Genomic DNA, 14,106 nt, shown 5'->3' with positions numbered 1-14,106 from the left:
TAAGGGTCATGCTCTTTTTGTAGGAGACAGGGTCCAGGGAAGTAAACAGTGTGGGAAGAAATAGCCAGGGAATTGTTATGGCTAGGCTTTTATAGGCCCTAGGGCTGATAGCCTAGTACCAACCTATGAACCTATGAGAATTTTGGCTGGTTTCCAAGGATTAGGGCTAGCTCTGGGTGCTCCACTATGCGTGCCCAGTTTTTAATGAGGATTTCTTTGATGTTGGTGGCATCTAGAAAGATGGACAGGGGAAACCTTGGAGTGGTGTCCTCTGGTGCCTGAGCTTTGGGGCAGAATCTGTGTTTAATGGTGGGTGGGTATTGGGTTTCTCTCCTTGTGATTACCACTCCCATGACTCAGGAGACTAGATCCTCTGGGTAGTGTCTTTCCAGGAAGAAGTCCTTGAGGTGCTGGTGTTCGAGGTGGAAAGAATTATCCTCACTAATACAGTTCTGCTTAGCGGTATGTACTGCCCCTTCACGATGTTCCGTTTCATGAATTGGGGCTGCTGGCTGTGGAAATCAGGATAGTTATTTCAGAAGGTGCTCTTTCTATGGAGGTGGATTTGAAGTTCTTGGGCTGGGGATCCAGGGTTAAATCCAGATCTAGAAACTGGACTTGGGTTCCTCTTCCTGAAACAGTGAATTATAGGAACTGAATGCTGACTTCAATCTCCTGAAGGAAGGTTTCCAGCTCTGAGCTGGTGCCTTTCTACATAAATAGGATGCACCAATAAAGCATCTATACAGACTAACTTTCTTGAAACCTTGCAGTTGGGTGAGAGTCTCATCCTCCCATATGTTAAGCATGAGGTTTGCATATGTTGGGGTATTTTGGTCCCCATGGCCACTCCTTGTTTTTGCTGGTAAATTTCTTTGTCAAATACAAAGAAATTGTTGTTGAGCATTACTAAGAGTAATTTCCTAATCATTTTGTTTCATAAACAGGTGAGCCGGATGTGCCTGTGCAGGTAGCTGCATACCAGTTGAATGCTTTCCTGGTGAGGGATACTGATATACAGGGCTACTAAATCTAGGGTGACCCATAAGTGGTTAGTGGCCTCAATTTTGGTCTGATAGAGTAGGTGGAGTAGTAGCCATGAGTGCTTGAGGTAGAAATGGGATTCCTGAACTACTGGGTTCAGGATAGAGTCCAGGAACTCGAAAATGTGCTCTGTTTTTGCACGTTTGGAAGACACTGTGTGTCTGAATGGGGGGGTTGGAGGTGTCCTTATGGAACTTGGGGATCCAGAACATCCTCCCTAGTTGGGGGTTGTCCACCTCCATGAACTGGAATTCCGGCTGGGAAATGCCTTTCTCTTCTAATAGTTTAAGAGTGTAAGGTCAAGTTTGCTGGAAGGTTGCCCTTACCTTATTAGTGGTGACTAACTCCTAGCATTGGTCAGCTTCGAGCCCTGATTTCATCTTGGTGAGGTAAACCTCATGGTTCCTGATGACAATGTCTGTGCCTTTATCAGCTTTCATGATCCGGAGTTGGGGTGAGCTTGGATCATGCGGCGGGCAGCTCGTTCATCTTGGGAATGGTTGAACCTTTTGTGTCGAGGTTTCTTGTTTAGGGTGCTCCTAACATCCCAATCACACACAGTGGAAAAAGCTTGTAAGGCAATGTGTAATTTTGGATTAAAATCACTTTTATGTGCCAATAAATCTTTCATACCTCTGCTAGATGTATCAGATACATTTGCAGCATTTGAAGGAATTAAAGCAGTAGAATATAATGCAGTGGAATTAACTGACATACAAGTTTCATAGTTCACTTGTGATGTGTCAGAGTCCCTGAAAGTGTTGGACCTGGGGTCATTCCTCCTCTTCTTGCTGCTATTCACCCTCTCACTGCTGCCATTGGTGATTGTGGAGTTGGCTTTGAGGTGTTGCTCTGGGCCCTCCATTAATAATTTAAGGTCCAGTTTCCTTGTGTATAATTTGGTGTCAGTAACTGTATCTGCTAGCTTGGCTTTTTGAACTGGTACGCAATTGAGCCCTCTCCTGAGCAGTGTTATAGTGGCCTGGTCAAGTTCAGTGTCAGAAAGGTTGATCACTGACCCAGTGGCTGTGGATGTTTGACAGTGTGCCACTTCATTCGTTAGGTTAATCTCCTGGTGGGTGGCCATCCTCTCCCTCTGCCCTTTCCTGTAGTCAGGTTGGGACAGACAGTTGTAGGCTTCTTCCTAAAAGATCAAGGTTAATTTTATGTTATTTTCTGATGAAGTTCAACTGGAAACTTTACAACAAACGAAAGTGTTCAAAATTTGATTTAAATGAATAAAAGACTGACCAAATCATCGAGACATCGAGAATAGCTTAGTGTCTATGTTCCTTCCAAAATTATAGTGTGTGTGTGTACATGCATGCAGATGGAAATTAATGATTATTCTATGAATCTCCTGACAACACAGAAGCAGAGTTATTGCACTATATCCAAATGATTTCTGGAGTGGGATCTGTTCATGTTTTCAGCAGCAGGCAATGAAAGAGGTTCCACAAGTAATTCATAATAGGCAGGTTTATGAATATGCCATTGTTCTGATAGGGGGAAAAAGAAATATGATTGCCTTTGTAATGCACGAAGTGCCATAGATGGGTTATCATTATATAGACTTAAAACTGGTAAATATAAGTGAACATTTTTCAGGAAGATATTTGTAGTGTGGACATCTCTGCCTCTTTTATCTTTTCATTCCCACATGAACTTGTAAAATTTAACAGCAATCTGTAATGATCTGTTGGTGACCTACTCTTAACAAAGGTCACCTGTGACTCACCCACTATCATTTTTATCAGCATACCCAGTACATATCTCTCAAGCTGTTAGAGCAAGAAATCTGGACAAAGACACAACTAATGGGGGTGGGGGGTGGGGGAACAAAGGCCCAAAATAGGGACACTTTTTAAATATTGCTCTTGCAAACTTAGAAAGTTGATAGAATAACAGGCTTTGCATTAGCATGAATTTTCTGAAAGATATAAAGTTAGAAACTCAAATATCTTTCATTATTTTCTGACTACAACCCTCAATGATTTGCCAGTGACTTACCAGAAAACCACAATTTTTATGAGAAACAGATCAAAAGTATGAGACAAAAATCTGGACATTCTGCGAAAATCTGAAAAGTTGAGTGGTATGTTCCAAGCAGTTGCAATATCCTAGCCATAATTACCATATAGTTGTTTACATAAACAAATCGGTCTATAATTTGCTGTGTAATTATTTTATATAACATCACTATCTCTGTCTGTCTCATTGATTCTCACATTTCTTCCTCTTCAATGTAGTTAAACTGATTTGGTAAATACTCCCTACCCATACCCCTACCAGTTTCTAGTGATCAACCTGGAAACCATCTGTATCCCATGTTGTATCTTTTTACTGTATGCCTTATCTCTGATATTGCCTCTGCTACACTCACCTTTTCATGTATCTCCTTCCTGTCTTCATCCTTGAGTTCCAGGTTTCCCATTCCTCAAATTTCCTCTCACATGATTGTCTTTGTATAAACTGGTTCTTGTAGCATTTCATGAAATTCTTTTTAATCCTTATGTTACTGATAATCTGCCTACCTTACTATCATGTCTACCCAGTAGCTATCCATACTCTTATAAAAAAGCTCACTTGCTGTCTAATTGTAACAAATGTATTTTTGTATTTGTTGATGTTTCAGACTGAACTTTGACTTTCCATCTAGTCTATGCAAGTTTGTCTCTAACACTAATTAAAATCCCCTGCCCATATCACTGTGTCTCCTGTGTGCCTCACCATTTCAGTTACCTCTACACAGCCTATCGTGCCCTCCACTTTGTCTCCATTTAAGACATAGTAGAATGTCATTGCCTCTCGCCACCCTCAAAAGTATTAATTCACAAAACTCACCTACCACGCATCCCAGTGACACGTCTACTTCCACTAACCTTCTCCCTTCTGCACTTGTATTCCTGATCCTCTTTTTCTTCTTCCTGGAACACAATCCATTTGCACCCATTTAGAACATTTTCTTTGGTATCTTCTGCATCTCTCTTAACTCTTGTACACATGCTGTGTCCAGCCATCCCCACTTAATTCTGCTAAAAATACATTAACTTATGATTGGGTTTTTCATACCACCTACAGTTCAACTCCCTGCCATGGTTATTACTTCTAAAAATCTGTTAGTACCTCTCACTGTTTACACACAAAATATAATTGTCTCTTCTCTATTATGGCAGCAGTTTGCCATCCCCTGCAACTTAAATTTTTTTAATTGCTGGGTCACCAGTTGAAGTACCATACCTTTCTTCTTCAAGTCCCTCAGTGGTCGATCTCCACTTTTTTCTGGTATGCCAGTAGTAAGATCTTCCACCATTTTAACTTTTATATTCCTCATCATCAGGTGCCTCTTTGATAGCATCACAGCAGGCTAGAGCAATGGATCCTCAAATTAAGGAGAAACCAATGGAGTGGGAAACATCTGATCAGTTGTCATATGAGGATACTTTGGAGCCTTCCACAGGAAACCAGTGCAAATGTTCAATTGGAGCTGCACTGCAAGGGAATGAACAGGAAACTGTGGCAACTCTGACGCAGTCAAGGTTGTGGAGTCATAGGGCAGTGAGTTCCCATATGAAACAACAACAGATGGCACAGGAAGATGGTTTGGAACTTTCAATAGAATGCTCACAGGAAACGGAGAACAAAGAATGTGCCCTCAGTTTAGAAGAAAATGATCTAAGGAAGAGTTGTTTGATTTAAAAGAGATGAACAAACATATTTAGATCAGTGAAATAAATAGACCACAGAAAGTCAATTAAACCCAAAAAGTTAGAAGTTTGATAAAACAAAGGAACAAAGTAATTAGGACTGTTTATAGAGATTCATGCGATAACAGAATTACTTCCTAATTACTGTGTTCATTTGTGCAGCTAAGTTAATAACAGATAAAGTCTTACCACAAAAATATAGGACAGTAAGGGAAAGGAAGGGGGAAAATCAAATGACATCCATCATGGAAGTAAATAAATTCTAAAACAATTTAGACAAGAGGTGTCACTGTTAGAAGAGTATAGAAGAGGGAACAGATAAACAAAAATACTCAGAAAGATAGACGTGATAAAAACAATGAGTTGTATCAAAACAGATCAGGATCCATCATGCACTATTGTAAATAATAAACTAAAAATAGCACAGGCAGACAAACTTGAAAGATATGCAGATAAATATAAAGGAAAAGTACAAAAATAAGCTATTTATTGATGACCAAAAAAGTTTGATGGAAAATTGGGAAACAAGGCAAAAGGAATTGAAACACCACCAAAAAACGAAGAAATAGATACATTTTTGAGAAATATCTATGAAGATCCTATAAATATATATATTATATTATATATATTATATTATATAGTAAGATGCTAAATGGACAGAAATAAAAGAAAGAATAAGAAGTTCAAATGTACAGGATATGAAATGAGATGAAGTAATAGCCAGAGAGATTGAAACTAAGTCAAGCAAAGCTCCTAAATGGAAAACTCCAGGCCCAGATGCAGTACCTAGCGTCTGGCTAAATGTATTAACATCTTTATATGAAGATTTAGCCATGAGTAAGAATTACTTCTAACTGAACCCCGAACAGACACTTACTTGGTTAACAATAAGAAAAATAATGCTCCTACTTAAGAGCAAACCTACAAGCTATCCTAAAAACTATAGACCAATAACTTGCCTTCTGGCAATGTAAAAACTATACATTGGAATTGATGCCAACAGAGTGTATAGTCACTTAGAAGAAATCTCAGTCATGAGAATATAACAAAAGGGTAGCAAAACAAAAGTCATATGAAACAAAGGATCATTTCTTCTTAAATAAAGTCATAATGGAAAATTGTTAAAAGGGGAAACATATATGCATGGCATGGATAGTCTATAAAAAAGCATTTCACAGTATCCCACATTCATGTATATGTGTCTATGAAACAGTGGCAAACCACTTTGCAGTTAAGCCATGATAAAGGGCAAATTATTATTCCAGGGACAAAAATTCAAAGGGGGATATTCCAGGGTGACTGCTCTTTTGTCTTGCCCTTAACCCATTATGCTGTCTACTCAATAGATTAGGTCATGGCTACAGTATGGCTCTCAGAAAACAACAACGTGTAAAGACTTTTCATCTTCTTTTTCTAGATGAGTTAACACTGTATAGTTCATCAGACGAGGAACTGAAACCACAACTGCATGTGGTCAAACCTTTTTCAGATGATATAAGAATGTCATTTGGTCTTGATAAATGTACAAAAGCAACCTTTAACGCAGGAAAGCTGCAGCACCAAGAAAATATGTTTGTGACAGGAATGTGATATAAAAGAATTTGAGTAAGAGGGAGTATATAAATATTTCGGAATTGATGAAGGATCAGCAATAAAACATGAACAAATGTGAATAAAACTTAGTAAGGGATATTTTAGAAGAGTAAAATTAGTACTGAAAACACCATTGACATCTAGGAACAAAGTCCAAGTATATAAACCAATTTGCTCTTCCAGTCCTAAATTACAGTTTTGGAGCGATTGACTGGCCCCAAAAGGTGTTGGACAGTTTGGACAGGAAAACAAAAAGGATGCTTCATGCTCATCAAATGATTGATAAAAATCAGTGTATACCAAGACTATATATTCTCTGTTCTAATGTAGGTATGGGCCTCCTCGAAAGTGATGTATAGATCTGCAACTGTGGGCCTGCATACATATATGCTGACCTCACAAGACCCAAATGTACTGAAGTTTTGAAACATGAGGAGAATAAGTCTAAGATGACTTCTCTGCTTAGTTTAGCAGAAACATATTGGTGTCAAGTGGGAATGGAAATCAAACCAGAAGTAGATAAAAATCAGGCAGCAACTGAATGTGCCAAAAAACAAAAGAAAGAATATAAGCTGAATGATCCAATGAGAAGGCAAGGAATGTGGAAAATGCATAAATACAGTTGCAAATATAGAAAACTCTTGGAACAACCTTGTGTTGGTCAGGATTGAATGCAGGAATGGCTAAAGAGAGGTGAATTTAAACCAAAAGACTAAAGGTTAAAACTGGTGGCCCAAGATAGTGGACTATGTACACATTGGATTTCAAAGTCCACTGAACATATGGGAGAAAGGGACAAATCTAAGTTTTGTAAAACAGAATTGGAAACAGTCATACATCTTCTTGGTGGTTGTGATATACTAATAGCAGAAGGATTGTATATTGAAAGGCATAATAATGTGGCAAGACTGTTGCATTGGAGATTATGCAAATATTATAATAGTGAAGCAGCTGAAAAACACTGGAAATGAGCCACAAAGCATTATAGAAAATGATGAAGTTTATATCACATGGGATCAGCCATTACAAAAACAGATGATAGAAAAGCAGATATGGTAATCTAGGAAAAGAAGACAAAAGTTGCAGTGATCATTGAAACTGATACACCCAATGACTACAGTGTCTTACATACAGAGAGCCACAACATCATACAATACAAAACATTGCAGGCAGAAACAATGGCAGTGTAGAAGAAGGAAATTCAGACAGTTCCAATAGTAGTAGAAGCAATGTAACTTATAAACAAGAATTTACAATCGTACTTAGATATGTTACCGATACATGTAACTCCATACGAGTTACAGAAGGAGTCATTACTGGGCACATTGTGGGTGCTGTGAAGACCACTTCTGGCTGACATCAAAGATTGAAACAATACTAATTTCATGAACCTTAATCATACTTTGACTTGGGAATAGGCTCCATTCTTGTCATGGTATTAGAAACTCAAAAGACTTGGAGAAATTAAAAGCCAGGGAAACCATTCATCTCAGGATCCACTCCTTTGTTTGAAGGTGGTGCATTTAGATAGCTGTATGCCTGCCTCATGCTTCTGGCCCATGGGTTGGTTTTCTGACTCTAAGCACCCTATCTACTTCTGGATCCAACCCAATGGTCTCCTTCTCTAGCTAAGTGACCAAATCTTGCACAGTCTTTGTAATGTCTTCTTCCTACACTGCTTCAACTACCTCATTATTTTTAGGTATGTTTCCCAAGTCATCCATCTTTAAACTCACTTTGTGTAAGGTGGACGCAATTCACAATAATTCACATTCATGTCTCTCCACCTGCCCCTTTCTCATATCCAGCTTTGATTCCTGTTCCAGTATTCACAGGCTCATAGGGTCATCTATATATACTGAGCTAATGACCACCAGGGTGTTTATAAGCCTAGCCTTCTTTTAGTTTTACAGTTTTATTGATAATCTATAAGTTAAAATCTTCCCAAATGTTGAAGACCCTTCAAGCAGTTGGGACAGGCTGTGGCATAGGAGACTTCTCTGGTTTGATTCCCTTCTGTTCTGAGATGGGGGTTGTAGACAGGATCTCCCCCATGGTCTCAACAATACTGACATGATTGGGCAGAGGCTTCTTAAGGCCAGTCTTAACATTTGTGTTGTATTGTAGTACTCTGAAATAGGTGAATGTGTATCAAAGAGTACACAGCATCACAGGTTCATAGGTTCATACGTGTGTACTAGGCTAATGGCCCTGGAGCCTTTACAAGCCTAGCTCATAGGATTACACTGGCATCGTGCCAGCCAACCTTAGTTCCTAGTGCCTCTGTCATGTAGAGCCACTGGAGTTATCCCTGGGGTGAAAATTCTATTTCCCATCAACTCATCAAGATTTCTCTTGAAGAGGGCCAGTGAGGTGCTCTGCTTGACATGTATAGGAAGTCTATTCCATAGCATGGGTGGTCTCTGGGTTATGAACCTGTCCCTCCAGCATGTTCTGTTGATTGTGGTAATGAGGTTGAGGTCTCTGGAGCATGTGGTGTGGAGGGATTGGGATTTCTTTAGATGTAGCATTTCTAACAGAGCTGGGTCAGACATGGCTTTGTAAGTCAAGCAGAGATCACCTCTAAGTAGGCGATATGAGACAGGGAATATTTGGAGTTTTTTGAGTCTGTCCATATAGGACAAGTTTTTAAGACCTAGGATCCTCTTTGTGAGGTACTTTTGCGATCTTTCCAATTGTTGCAGGTGTCTAGTGAGGTACATGCCAAATGGGGCATTGTGCTCGATGATTGGCCTAATGAGGGAAGAGTAGAGGGAGACAATGATCTCTTTCTTCCTAGATGCAAAACCCTTAGCAATGAGATGTGCCACATAGAAGGACTTTCTGACCACAGTGGCAATATGATGGTCAAAAGAGACGTTGCTGCGAACCTGTGTTCCTAGATCTCTTATAATGCCTTCTGTGTTCAGTGGACTACCATTGATGTGGTAATTCAAGTACTACAATACTGCATGCCACATAATGTCAGCACACTCAGGCTATGAGTCTCACAGAAATGGATTTTTCCCAAGGGGGATGATGACACATTTTTTGGCATTGAGCTTAAGGTCATGGTTCTGGCACCAGTCCTTGGTCTCATTGAGGCCTTTCTATAGGATGTCAATGAGACCAACGACTGGTGCCTGAACCATGGCCTTAAGCTCAAGGCCAAAAAATGTGTCATCATCCCCCTTGGGAAAAATCCATTTCTGTGAGACTCATAGCCTGAGTGTGCTGAAATTATGTGGCATGCAGTATTGTAGTACTCTGAAATAGATGAGCATGTATCAAAGGGTCTGCAGCATCACAACCTGAGTGTGCTGAGGTTATATGACATGCATTACTGTAGTACTCTGAAATAGGTGAATGTGTGTCAAAGAATACACAACATTACAACCGTAGTGTGCTGAGGGTGTATGGCATGTAATACTATTGTGTTCTGAGATAGGTGAATGTGTATCAAAGGGTACACAGCATCACAGTCTGAGTGTGCCGAGGTTATATGGCATGCAATACTATAGTACTCCGAGACAGACAAATGTAAATCAAAGGGTACACAGAGTCAGTGTGCTGAGTTGTGTGGTATGTTGTACTGCAGTACTTAGAGATAACAGAATGTGCATCAAAGGGTACACACTGTTGCAGCCTGAGTGTGCTGAGGTTGCATGGCACGCAGTAATGTAGTACTCTGAGATAGGTGTGTGTATTAAAAGGTACACAATGTCACAGCCTGAGTGTGCTGACATTACATGCCATGTGGTATTGTAGTACTCTTGAGACAGGTGAATATGTATCAAAGGGTACACAGTGTAACTGCCAAAGTGTGCTGAAGTTGTATGGCATGCAGTACTGTAGCAGTCTGAGATAGGTGAATGTGTGTAAGGCTACACAGTGTTACAGTCTGTGCACCTTTGAGTGTATGGGTCCATTAACCATTGGGGGAAGTTGACATTGTATGAAAGGAAGGATTGGTGCTCAGATGTGTATACAAGTAGCATATAAGGCATATTGCTTTCAGTAATCTAAATTTTGCAATGACACAAAGTAAAAAAAAGTTTTGGGGTACTGTGGAGATGCTGAAAAAAGATGGTCACTGTGAAATACAGCTCATACTCAGGTAAAAGTTTCTGTTAGAGGAACAGGATAGTGGAATAATGATGTTTCATCTCAATGTGAAACAGTGGGTGTATGAGCAGCTATGGTAGAATGTGGAAGTGTTTGGTGTTGTGGAAAAGAGTTTAAGAGGAGAGTAAATGTTATTACTGGAAAGAAGAATGGAAAAGGACCATGACTAAATAGTGTGATATAGCTGAGGAAAAGAGACGGCAAACCTGATGTCTATTAGATGCCCAGAGAAGTTTGAAAGTGAAGTATTTAACTAGTGTTAAAAGATACTGAAGCGCAGGGTATGAAATATAAACCCTTAGGGTTAAATAAGGAATGTGACTGGAAGTATGTAATTTAATTTGATTTAACCTAATTGATTAATTGCAGTGGGTGTGATTTGTAAATTTTATGTGTATATAATTTTGATGCTTTTTATGTTATTTTACTCTGTGAAGGCTGTATAGCCGAGGCGCTAAGTAATAAAAGGTTGGACTGTTCATTGTCTTGGTGGTATAGTTTTTTTGTTTTTGCTTTTCTAAGTAGTATACACATATGAAATATAAATTGCCTCAACTAAGCAGAAGGAATAAAGGAAAGGCCTCTGGCAGCTGCATGAAGGGAAACCTAGAAAGATAGGGCATTATAAAAATGTTCAAGTAATCCAAATATGAAAGCACCATAAGGCCATAACAATATTGGAAAGAAAGAAAGTAAAATTATAAGTTACCTAAAATAAAGAGGAATGAATCTGGAGGAAGGGGGAGGTATTATTGGAAACATAACTCTCAACTTCCTAGCACACAAATATCTGGAGAAAGGCAAAACTAATGGGGGCATAAAGCCTCAGAAATAGGGACAAATTTCAAATACTGTTCTTGTAAACTTAGAATGTTGCTAGAATAAAAGGCATTGTGTTAGCATGCATTTTTCCAAAGGATATGAAGTCTGAAACTCAAATGTATGTTATTATTTAGGGAATTCAGTTGTCACTGACCTGGCATAAAAATGCAGAAAACCACAAATTTTATGTGGAACAGACTTAAAATATGAGGCAAAAATCTGGACAGTTGAGAGGTATGATCTGATAATATTATTATTTGGAAATCAAGTAGTATAATGTTACTTTAAAGAAATTAGATAACATTGTGGCTAACATCAATATCATGCAGTACATAGTGGTGTATACAAAAACACAACTGATGACTTAAATAAAAAAGAAGAGCAAGTTTGTGGCAGATGGCATTTCAAGGCTGAACTTAATGACTTTCTAACTCAAGAGCTGGCCGAAGGTGGTCTTTCTGGTGTTGAAGTGTATGTTACTCTGACAAGAACAGAGATAATCATCCATGCTACTGGAACTCAACATGTTCTTGGTGAAAAGGGATGTTATATTAGAGAACCTACTGCTATTGTTCAGAAGAGGTTTGGATTTCCCAAAGGCAGTGTTGAACTGTATGCAGAGATAGTTGCTACCAGGGGGTTGTGTGCCATTGCGCAGGTAGAGTCTCTGTGATATAATTTTTTGGGAGAGCAGGCAGTTTGTAGAGCCTTTTATGATGTTCTACACATTATAATGGAGAGTGGAGCCAAAGGTTGTGAGATCATAGTTTCTGGCAAGCTTAGAGGTCATAGGGCCAAATCCTTGATATCTGTGGGTGGCTTGATAATCTACAGTGGAAATCCTGTAAATTTCTATATACAGATGTAGCTACAGCTGTACATCATGGTGTATTGGGCTTCAAAGTCAAAATGATGTTGTCTTGGGACACAAATGTTAAGACTGGCCTTAAGAAGCCTCTGCCCAATCATATCAGTATTATTGAGACCATGGGGGAGATCCTGTCTGCAACCCCCATCTCAGAACAGAAGGGAATCAAACCAGAGAAGTCTCCTATGCCACAGCCTGTCCCAACTGCTTGAAGGGTCTTCAACATTTGGGAAGATTTTAACTTATAGATTATCAATAAAACTGTAAAACTAAAAGAAGGCTAGGCTTATAAACACCCTGGTGGTCATTAGCTCAGTATATACAGGTGACCCTATGAGCCTGTGAATACTGGAACAGGAATCAAAGTTGGATATGAGAAAGGGGCAGGTGGAGAGACATGAATGTGAATTATTGTGAATTACGTCCACCTTACACAAAGTGAGTTTAAAGATGGATGACTTGGGAAACATACCTAAAAATAATGAGGTAGCTGAAGCAGTGTAGGAAGAAGACATTACAAAGATTGTGCAAGATTTGGTCACTTAGCTAGAGAAGGAGACCATTGGGTTGGATCCAGAAGTAGATAGGGTGCTTAGAGTCAGAAAACCAACCCATGGGCCAGAAGCATGAGGCAGGCATACAGCTATCTAAATGCACCACCTTCAAACAAAGGAGTGGATCCTGAGATGAATGGTTTTCCTGGCTTTTAATTTCTCCAAGTCTTTTGAGTTTCTAATACCATGACAAGAATGGAGCCTATTCCCAAGTCAAAGTATGATTAAGGTTCATGAAATTAGTATTGTTTCAATCTTTGATGTCAGCCAGCAGTGGTCTTCACAGCACCCACAATGTGCCCAGTAATGACTCCTTTTGTAACTCGTATGGAGTTACATGTATCGGTAACATATCTAAGTACGATTGTAAATTCTTGTTTATAAGTTGCTTCTACTACTATTGGAACTGTCTGAATTTCCTTCTTCTACACTGCCATTGTTTCTGCCTGCAATGTTTTGTATTGTATGATGCTGTGGCTCTCTGTATGTAAGGCACTGTAGTCATTGGGTGTATCAGTTTCAATGATCACTGCAACTTTTGTCTTCTTTTCCTAGATTACCATATCTGCTTTTCTGTCATCTGTTTTTGTAATGGCTGATCCCATGTGATATAAACTTCATCATTTTCTATAATGCTTTGTGTCTCATTTCAAGTGTTTTTCAGCTGCTTCACTATTATAATATTTGCATAATCCCCAATGCAACAGTCTTGCCACATTATTATGCCTTTCAATATACAATCCTTCTGCTATTATTATATCACAACCACCAAGAAGATGTATGACTGTTTCCAATTCTGTTTTACAAAACTTAGATTTGTCCCTTTCTCCCATATGTTCAGTGGACTTTGAAATCCAATGTGTACATAGTCCACTATCTTGGGCCACCAGTATTAACCTTTAGTCTTTTGGTATAAATTCACCTCTCTTTAGCCATTCCTGCATTCAGTCCAGACCAACACGAGGTTGTTCCAAGAGTTTTCTATATTTGCAACTGTATTTATGCATTTTCCACATTCCTTGCCTTCTCATTGGATCATTCAGCTTATATTCTTTCTTTTGTTTTTTGGCACATTCAGTTGCTGCCTGATTTTTATCTACTTCTGGTTTGATTTCCATTCCCACTTGACACCAATATGCTTCTGCTAAACTAAGCAGAGAAGTCATCTTAGACTTATTCTCCTCATGTTTCAAAACTTCAGTACATTTGGGTCTTGTGAGGTCAGCATATATGTATGCAGGCCCACAGTTGCAGATCTATACATCACTTTCGAGGAGGCCCATACCTACATTAGAACAGAGAATATATAGTCTTGGTATACACTGATTTTTATCAATCATTTGATGAGCATGAAGCATCCTTTTTGTTTTCCTGTCCAAACTGTCCAACACCT

The 14,106-nt window shown here is 39.1% G+C and overlaps 1 pseudogene; it reads left to right on the top strand.

Moving 5' to 3' along the window:
• The window catches only part of LOC122814490, a 33,624-nt pseudogene extending 21,253 nt beyond the window's left edge, over positions 1-12,371 (top strand).
• Positions 12,372-14,106: the final 1,735 nt, after the last annotated feature.

This window comes from Protopterus annectens, chromosome 10.part0, assembly GCF_019279795.1.
Source record: "Protopterus annectens isolate FY-2018-M chromosome 10.part0, PAN1.0, whole genome shotgun sequence".
Classification (NCBI taxonomy): domain Eukaryota; kingdom Metazoa; phylum Chordata; order Ceratodontiformes; family Protopteridae; genus Protopterus; species Protopterus annectens.
This window is presented reverse-complemented; position numbering and strand designations above follow the sequence as displayed.